Source organism: Ostrea edulis, chromosome 6, assembly GCF_947568905.1.
Source record: "Ostrea edulis chromosome 6, xbOstEdul1.1, whole genome shotgun sequence".
NCBI lineage: Eukaryota > Metazoa > Mollusca > Bivalvia > Ostreida > Ostreidae > Ostrea > Ostrea edulis.
This window is the reverse complement of record NC_079169.1, coordinates 61,417,782-61,427,571: the sequence shown is the minus strand read 5'-3', so window position 1 is coordinate 61,427,571 and position 9,790 is coordinate 61,417,782. Positions and strand designations below refer to the sequence as shown.

At 36.9% G+C, this 9,790-nt stretch overlaps 1 pseudogene; it reads right to left on the bottom strand.

Moving 5' to 3' along the window:
• Window positions 1–237: 237 nt before the first annotated feature.
• Window positions 238–3,275, bottom strand: LOC125647293 (uncharacterized; annotated as a pseudogene).
• Between the last annotated feature and the right edge of the window lie 6,515 nt (window positions 3,276–9,790).

Here is a 9,790-nt window from a genome sequence, read left to right as displayed (position 1 = left end):
GCAAAACGTACATGTAATTTTTGCAATGTTATTCACAGCTGAATACTTCTTATGCAGAGCTGTGGATTTTTTTTCTTCAGAAGCCTGTAATTCGGACAGACATGTTTATCAACTTTGCCTGTCCGAATAGATTTAAGCCTGTCCGAATATTAAGAGTTAAAATTAATAACATAATTTATAAAACTGAATTAACACATAGATCGCAGGTTTTAGAAGTTTATTATAACATGTCTTGCACTAGTTTTCAAATTCAATTTCTAATTATCTCACAACCTCTCTCACCATTCTTTCATTCTCATCAAAATCTTGCTCACACTCTGATTCACACTCACTCTCTTCATCATCCGTTCTCTCACCTACTCTTATTCCATCCCTAACACTCTGTCTCTCATCTAATACTGCTCTCTGACTCTCACTGTCATTCTCTCATCTTCACTTTCGTTCACTATTTCAGTATCATCTGTGATAGGTTTCTTCTTGGTGGGATTTCTTCTATAATGAAATTTCCTCTGTCTTGTGGGCGAAATCTAGAATACGTAGAACACATGATTTTAAAATCTAAATGATAATAATTTGAATGAATGAACTTTAATTACTTGATCCAATTTGTTGTAACACTGTATCAATTTTGTTGTATCTATTTTGTATTGCTTATAGGAGTTATGAGATTGATCACTGTTCGTTATCTTCACCTTGTAATAACGACTGATTTTTTAAACCAACCATCCATCTGTCAATGGCGGGAGTTGGATCAAACTCTGTAACAGAGGGTGACTGCAATCGAATCATCATCAAATCATTCAACTGATGTCCACTGAGAGAATGCCGCCTGTCTGTCTTGATGAGCTTCATCTGGTTGAACCCTGTTTCATTGAGGACACTGGTCGGAGGAAGTCTATGGACCAAATACAGCAAACGTAAAATGTTTGTGACACCACTGTCCCCAAACACAGCATGTATCTCTTCCCATGTAGAGGCACGAAAGCTCTTGAACCTAAAATATTTAGATTAAATTTATAGAACATCTGGTATCTTTAATGTAACTAAAGAGATGTTTTTGCATTATATTCCAGAATAGAAGTAAATGTTAAAATAGATACCTCCTGTAGATGAGACATTTCAGCATCTGCCATTCCTCTAACAGCTTTTCGCCATCCACTACAGCATCATGCTGTGTCTTCTTGAATCTCTCAGAAAAGACTTTAACATGCTGTACTCCATAAGCTGATTAAAAGAAGAGGAGAAATTATTAAAATCATGTTTTAAATCTAAGTAAATATGATTTCGTTTTCTCGAATAAATTCATTATTCAATATTTCAATGCCACTATGATTTATATTTATAGTTTTTATACGCTCGTCTTTAGACGGGACGTATTATGGTACAGCGATGTCTACGTCCGTCCGTTCGGGTTTTTCTCTATAATTTCATTTCCCGTTCACATATCGTGCTGAAACTTGCTGTGTAGCTTTTTTGTTGGTCACTCTAGATCATACAGCAATTTCGATCCATTTCAACCTTTTTATACGCCCGTCTTAAGACGGGACGTATTATGGTATGGCGTTCATGTCCGTCCGTCTGTTAGCTTTTTCGTGTCCGACCCGTAACTTAAATACTACAAGGCCTAGAATCATCAAACTTTGTCTGTAGATACATCTTGGGTAGAAGGTGTTTCGCACATTAAAACCAGGTCACTGTGACTTTTCATTAAGAAGATATGGCCATATATGGCAAAAACTTGTCCGTCTGTTAGCTTTTTCGTGTCCGACCCGTAACTTAAATACTACAAGGCCTAGAATCATCTAACTTTGTCTGTAGATACATCTTGGGTAGAAGGTGTGTCGCACATTAAAACCAGGTCACTGTGACTTTTCATTAAGAAGATATGGCCATATATGGCAAAAACTTGTCCGGCTCATAACTTGAAAACTATTAGACCTAGAATCACCAAAATTGGTCAACTAATGCATCTTAGGTAGAAGGTGTGTCGCATCCTACTTTAAGGTCACTGTGACATTTAATTAAGGTGATATAAAAAAAAAAATGTTTTAATGGGTACAATCTATACTGTTAACAATATGTGACGGCGTATCATGTGCCGTGGCGGTGCACTTTATTTCCAGGAGTTTTGCCCCTTTATTTGGAAATAATTATTATATGGAGGGTACATAATTTGTCCGCCCTACTCCTCCCACAGTTTTCAAGTGAGAGCCTTCTTATTTTGTGGGGTGTTTGTATGGGTGTTGAAGATGTGCATGTGGGATGGATTTTGATTTTAAACAATGTTTGAGAAAATTGCAGTTTGTTGAACTTGAATATTTGGAAATTAATATTCTATGGAGGGGTACATAATTTGTCCGCCCTACCCCTCCCACAGTTTTCAAGTGAGGACCTTCTTATTTTGTGGAGTGTTTGTATAGGTACTGAAGATGTGCATGTGGGTTGGATTTTGATTTTCTACAATTTTTGAGAAAAGTACAGTTGTTGAACTTCGTCTATTTGGAAATTAATATTCTATGGAGGGTACATAATTTGTCCGCCCAACTCCTCCCACAGTTTTCAAGTGAGGGCCATCTTATTTTGTGGAGTGTTTGTATGTGTATTGAAGATGTCATCTGGGGAAGGATTTTGATTTTCTTCCATTTTTGAAAAAAATTACAGGTTGTTGAACTTGGTCCATTTTGAGGAAATCTCGATTTTTAAGCTAAGACCCTTTGTTCATATGAAAGTGTGTCACAGCCTCATGATGGCTGATACTACCTGAAGCAAAGCTATACAAATTATAGCACAGGAAAAACACCCTATGTAAGCATTTCACGGGTGTATTATGTACCGTTTGCGGTACTCTTGTTAATTCTTTGAATAAGTTTTAAAGCTACAATGATTACTACCTGTAGCAAGATCAACAACACTAGTGTTTTTTAACACAACAAATCCCACAAATTGCATAGGCTGATATATATTTTTGGATTGATTAGTATTACCTTTTTAATTTTCATGAGGTCAGGATCTTGGCTCACCATACAAAAAATTACTTTGTTTTTATAAACGCTAAAAGTAAAAGTGAATAAACTCTCAAACAAAACAAAAATTAACTCAACATCAACAAAAAAGTAACTAAAAAACTAACTGTAGTAGCATTCACACTTCCTTTGTACCTTTATCATTCTCACTTGGCCAGTTCTTAAGACTCCCAATAGTAGTTGCATCAAGGATGTCGTCATGAAGATCTTGATATCGTTCATCAATTTTCTGAAGTATACACTGTTTTACATTGTTGCTTGTTGTCTCTACATTAAAGGCATTTCCCTTCAGTGGAAACCCTGCACACTCCCTTTTCTCCACACTTTCCTTCAATTTCTCACTGTTGCTATATGAAATAATGATAATGATTAAACTTTCATTGTTGGTACATAACATATATATATGCAACAAATCTAAAAGTATCTACTCACTTTGCAGAATACTGTTTGAGAAAATCTCCTGTTGCAGCAATTGCAATCCTTGCATCCCCAATAGTTAAGTCCTGTCTTTGGAGAGTGAGAGACAATCTCACTAATGGACTGATGATTTCCTGAATTAAAATGTTAATTAAAGTAATACTGGGGGTAAATTTCATTTTTTTTAAAATGTGAATTTCGACTGTAGAGTGCTATGGTTTTTTTTTTTTTTTTTAATTTACCTGCAAGAGAACTGCAAATGTAATAATTGATGATGATACAAGCAGTCTTGCCAAACCATTAGCCTTTGCATTGGAATGTGAAGCATCTTGGAGATGGCTGACAAAAGCTGGATACGATCTGAAAAATGTGTCTAGCATGCAGCATGTGTGGAAGCCATCTGCTCCCATTCACCCGGTGTGGCAAAGTACCCTTTAGAGCCAATACCTGAAAAAAAGGATTAATTAATAACAGAAAAAAAAAATCATTGAACTCATAAGACTTGCTAATTGATCAATGCTTAGTAATTTAAAAAATGATGTTTACATGTATCTCACCTTCATACAGTCTCTCAAATTCTTTCTCTGCTTGGCACTATTTTTATAAGAATAGTAGAGTCCTAAAAGGAGTGTAGAAAGCTGAACGTACTGACGATCATCTTTAAGAGCATCCTTGTAAGCAAGCTCCAATCTATGAGCTTAACAGTGAACACCGAACATCTCAACGTAGTCCCTTTTGAGAAGTGAAACAAGGCCGTTTGTTCGAAGCCCCATCACATCCAAATCCTACTAACTTGCGCATTTGATCGGCTAGCTTGTTTTCTTCAATTTTCTCTTTCACAAATTCCAACAAAGCCAGTGGACAAGTTGACCTTGGCTCACCAATGCATAAGAATTTCAATTCTATTTTCCCATGCACACAACATCTGATAAACAGGGTTTCTTGTTCAATAGTAGCTGCAATAATGTAGCCCTCTCTGATTTTTTATTTTTAGGGAGAGGGCTACAACTCCTGCAAATGCGGGAGTGATTCACTCCCGCAACATTTGCGCTCATTCTAAACATTTCCTGACTTTCTTTACATAAATAAAATGATATTCTATGTTTCCTAGTCAATATATAAATTTACAACCAGCAACTTAAGATTTGTGAGGCTCTGTTCTACCGTTTTCAACAATTTCGATAAATTCCAATTTCTCGATTCATATTTGTGCGCCATGTTTGATGTACTGAAGTTTCAACTTCCGATTGTCAAGTCATTTGCATATGCCATATAAGGTAGTATTTACATCAATGGACAAGTATGGAGGCGAAAGCTATTTCGTCGGTATTGAAAAGGTTTGAATTTAATATCAAGTTAAAAACCGAACAGCAGAGTGTAAATTCTTTCTGCAACGATATGATTTTCCTTTCTTTGTCGAAGTGGCTCGAGTAACTACATTTTCGCGCTGATTGTCAATGTTTAGGCTTTCATTAGATCCACCTACGAGATCTCGCGATAACAAGCATGGCGGAGCAGACGAAGAATTTTGCATGCTGTACATTATATTTAATGAAAAACACCTTTATTAGACATGCCCGAGTACAAAGTTGGTACTCCTTTTGGTGTAAACAACATTTGGGACTAATACACAGAGTTTATTATCGGTTATTCATAAAATTATTTTGCACCATTACGGAGATCCTATGGAATTGTAGCCCTATCCCGAAAACGTCAGAATAAGAAAAAATTGGATAGGGCTACATTATTGCAACTAGTTCAATAGTACCACTGTCTGTTGACCCGTCCATTGTTATGGAAAAAAACTGAGAGTTCTGAACAGTTCCAACCACTTCACTTTTTACAGTTTCAGAAATGCATTCCAAAAATGCTGTGGCTGCCCAACGATTGTTGTAAGTTGTGCCGTGTTCTAATCCTTTTCCTTGATCAAGTGCATTAAGCCATGTAAAGTCCGATATTGGCCTATATTATTTTACTAGGGCGTGAATATTTCCGTACTTCATTTCTAACGACTGCCGAATAGATTGGTTCATCGACACTATAGCCTTGTGTGCTTCAGATTGTTTATTTTCACGTACATTCTCTTTAGCATAGTAACGCTCAACTGATTGACGATGAACTCTGGAATTTTCATGATCAACTATCCCTGAGTATCGAAAGTTAACTGAACGTGTAACAAAATTCTGCACATTCCGACATTCGCCCATCCCGTGAACTTGGCACAGGTTACAGGTCATTTTCTCACCATCAAACTGTAACCACTCTCTACCCTCTTTCCAGTCCTGTTTAAATTCCCTCTTTCTCTGTTTTTCATACTTTGACTTACTATTGTCCACATCTCCTTTTCTTTTTGATGCTTGGCCTGGTTTTGATCCCGGTTTAAATTTGATCGGCCACGACGCCATACGTTCGCGCGGTTTAGTTTGTCTGGTTCCCTGTCCCTACTATGCATCGTTGTTAGTGAACCAGGGAACCAGACAAAAGTTTTATTTGGAAATCCTCTAGTGGCTTCCACCTCACACATTGTATAGGCTTAAAGCATTGCGTGGTGAAATAATCCGAGGATTACCGATGCATAAGAAACGACAACTCTGGATAAAGACTGTTTACGCGGTGGCATTTTGTGTTTTTCTTAATGCGGGCGATGCAAACAACATCGGTCATGCGGTCCGACATTTAACCAACTTATGTCGGTCACGGCCAAATTAAGCCGGTCTTGCCGGCCTGACCGGCAGTTTTCCACAGCTCTGCAGTTATGTGATTTTTAACTACATGCTTTAATATTTAAAATTTCCAAAGGTCCAGTATTTTATTATGCCCCCGAGATCGAAGGTGTTGCGATTGTTTTAATTTGTTGTTTCAATTAAAAAACGTAAAAGAAAACACTAATATTATATCAATGAATATGAACTATTTATTTAGATCATAAAATATTAAATATAATATTTACAAGTTCAATTTAGGTATTTTTGTAACTAGTTACTTTTCAAGATAAATGTTCTTCAATATAATTAAAACCTAGTCACTATGTAACATTCGTTACTTAAAAATACCTTTATACAATTGCAACTCTGTTACTGCCTAATCACCTCGTTCATCAGATCCTCATCCGTCAAATAATACAACTGTTATCATTCAAATGGTAATACAAATACGATAATATTTATTTAAGTTATATAACATTGTAACATGAAAACAGTACACAAGTCAAAGTACAGGCTAAAAATGAAATTCTTGATACAAATGATGTCGAGATCGGGATCGGGATCGCAATATAAAAACATGATTTCCCGGTAAAGTTGAAACAGACGTATTCACGGTATTGGATACAACATGTCGTTTGCCACGTAAGTATACATACTCATGGAAACAAAGGTAAATAACTATCTACAATGAATATGATTAATGTTCAAATTAATTAATACGGTATGCATTTATACAGTAAACGTGCAAAACACCAAGTTAGACTTTCCTCGTCATGCCCCAACAATAGATCAAAGAACAACATCAAGTATTAAACATTGGAATCGAAAAAACACTCATTATATACACCAAAATATAATAAACATTTCACAATTATTACAGGGGGGCATATTGTTTTTGTCCTGTCTGTCATTCTGTAATTCTGTCTGAAACATTAACATTGCTCATAATTTTTGAACGGTACGTGCTAGAGCTTTGCTATTTCACATGAGTATTCCTTGTGACAAGACCTTTCCGTGGGTACCAACACTTTTGACCCTGTGAGCTTGACTTTGACCTACATTTTGAAAACTTTAACCTTGCTAATAACTTTTGAACAGTATTAAAGTGCTAGAGCTTTGATATTTCACATGAGTATTCCTTGTGACAAGACCTTTCTGAGTACCAACATTTTTTACTCTGACCTAGGGGTTCGACCTACTCTTTGAAAAATTTAACCTTGCTATTAACTTTTGAACAGTAAGTACTTGAGCTTTGATATTTCACATGAGTATTCCTCGTGACAAGACTTTTCCGTGGGTACTAAACCTTTTGACTTTGGCATTTGACCTACTTTTAAGAAATTTGACATCGGTTATAACTTCTAATGATAGTATCATCTTGCACATGAGCATTTCTTGTGATAAGATCACAGTGGATTTTGTTGATGGATATGGGCATGGATCCATGTCCATAGACTTTCGTTTTCCACACGTGCAAGGACTCGAGTCTCATGGACATTGGAGGTAATTGTTTCACCTGAGACACATATAGGGACAGTAGACGTTGGCAGAGTGGATGTGGAGGTAGGCCTAGAACTAGTAGACTTTGTGGGCTGGGTTTCTGTGAACTGGCATAATACACCGGATGACATAGATGTACTCGACAGCATTCTCGATATGAGGAATTTGGGACTGTTGTTGAGTGTACGGTAGTTGTTCAAGGAATGTGTATTTTTATGTCCGGTCACATACACCTGGAGATTATCAGGGACATTACAATCTTGTCATTTTTTGTACAAGAGCTTTGCGGACGCTAGGCAAGTTGCAGGCTAGTTGTGTATTGATTATTACGTCATGGGATATGAAAGATAAACGTCACGTGATAGGAAAGATAGAAATATCTTTCATACCTTTCTTTCATAGAAAATCTTTATCTTACATACGTAGATATGAGAGAAAATTTTATCAATGGATGACCAGAGGGAACCCTTATATGACCATTACATCAATAGGTGACCATAGGGTTGGAACAATTCCCCAATATCGATATTTCGTTAGGTTCATTATGATGACGAAGTTATTCATCTGTAAGCATTGAACAAAAAATTACTCCGTTAGGAAAAAATATACAGAATGGTAATAACAATAGTAATATACATAAGAACAAGATGTGTTTGTGAAACACAAATGCCCCCGATAATGGCGAATTCCAAAGATGGCCAAGGTCATAAGGACAAATATCTTTGTACCAGTAGAAAGATCTTATCACGATAAATGCTCATGTGCAAGATATTTACCATTTAGAAGTTATAACCGATGTCAAATTTCTCTCTTCAAACACTCGTCATTAAATAACTGCTCAATTAATATCAATGCTCCTTTAAGAAGAACGCGTGTAGTTGTGGATTCAGTTTCTGATTAGGCCTAGGTCTATCAAAATGTTTCGCGCTGATGGATTGCCGAGTTACGTCACGCATCACCCTGATTATTGATTTACAGTATACTTCAAAGAGGAATAACTCTAATACAATTCACTTGTACACTCATCGGCCGATTTTTTGTCAGCAACGTAATTGCCAAAATGAAGGTCGTAGAATTCGATTCTGGTGTTATTTTTAATGTACAACGAAAAATTAATTAATTGGAAAATTATCAAAATGGCGTCACTAGGCACAAGGAAAACGGAAAATTTCTAGAAATATGAGAGAGAGAAACTCTGTTATGAGTTGCCATGAAATATTAAGGTGATTCCACCCTTGGGGTTGCTAAAAAGCGGTAAAACCCTCGGCAAAGCCTCGGGTTTCACAGCTTTTTTGCAACTCTCGGGTGGAATCACCTTACATTTCATGGTTACTCATAAGAGAGTCTTATAATCATATACGGGTTACCTCTGGTCACCCATTGATGTAATGTTCATATAAGGTTTCCCTCTGGTCACCCATTAATAAAATGATCATATACGGGTTACCACTGGTCACCCATTGATGCAATGGTCATAAAAGAGTTTCTTCTTGTCACCATAGATATAATCATGTAAAGGCAACCGTTGATCACCCATAAAAGCAGTGGTTATAAGAGGGTTACCTTTGGTCACCCATATTAGCAATGGGGTTACCTCTGGTCATCCATTGATGAAATATCATATAAGATAACCTCTGGCCACCCATTGATTTAATGATCATTTGTTCTGCAAGTTTTTAATCGAAGCAAGCTATTGACAAACACGTTGATGGTACAGGGGGTTCAACAGTCTCGATTGAAGTCAGCACTTCGCAAATTCTATGGTCGTTATAACGATCTAGTTCGTCAATACAACCTCGCATTGGGTCAAATGCTGTCTGACGTGTTTCATACCGATTGTTAAGTAGTTCTTGGCACACTGATTTTGACTAAGGATAACTCCGTTTACCTGATCAGGATACAGGGCTCACGGCGGGTGTGACCGGTCGACAGGGAATGCTTACTCCTAGGCACCTGATCCCACCTCTGGTGTGTCCAGGAGTCCGTGTTTGCCCAAATATCTATTTTGTATTGCTTTTAGGAGTTAAGATTGATCACCGTTCGTTATCTTGACCTTTCAAAAGGGTTACGTCTGGTCACCCATTGATGAAATACCATATTACCGTACCTATTCTAGGTTCTTAAACTTCATAAAAACCCTTTCAA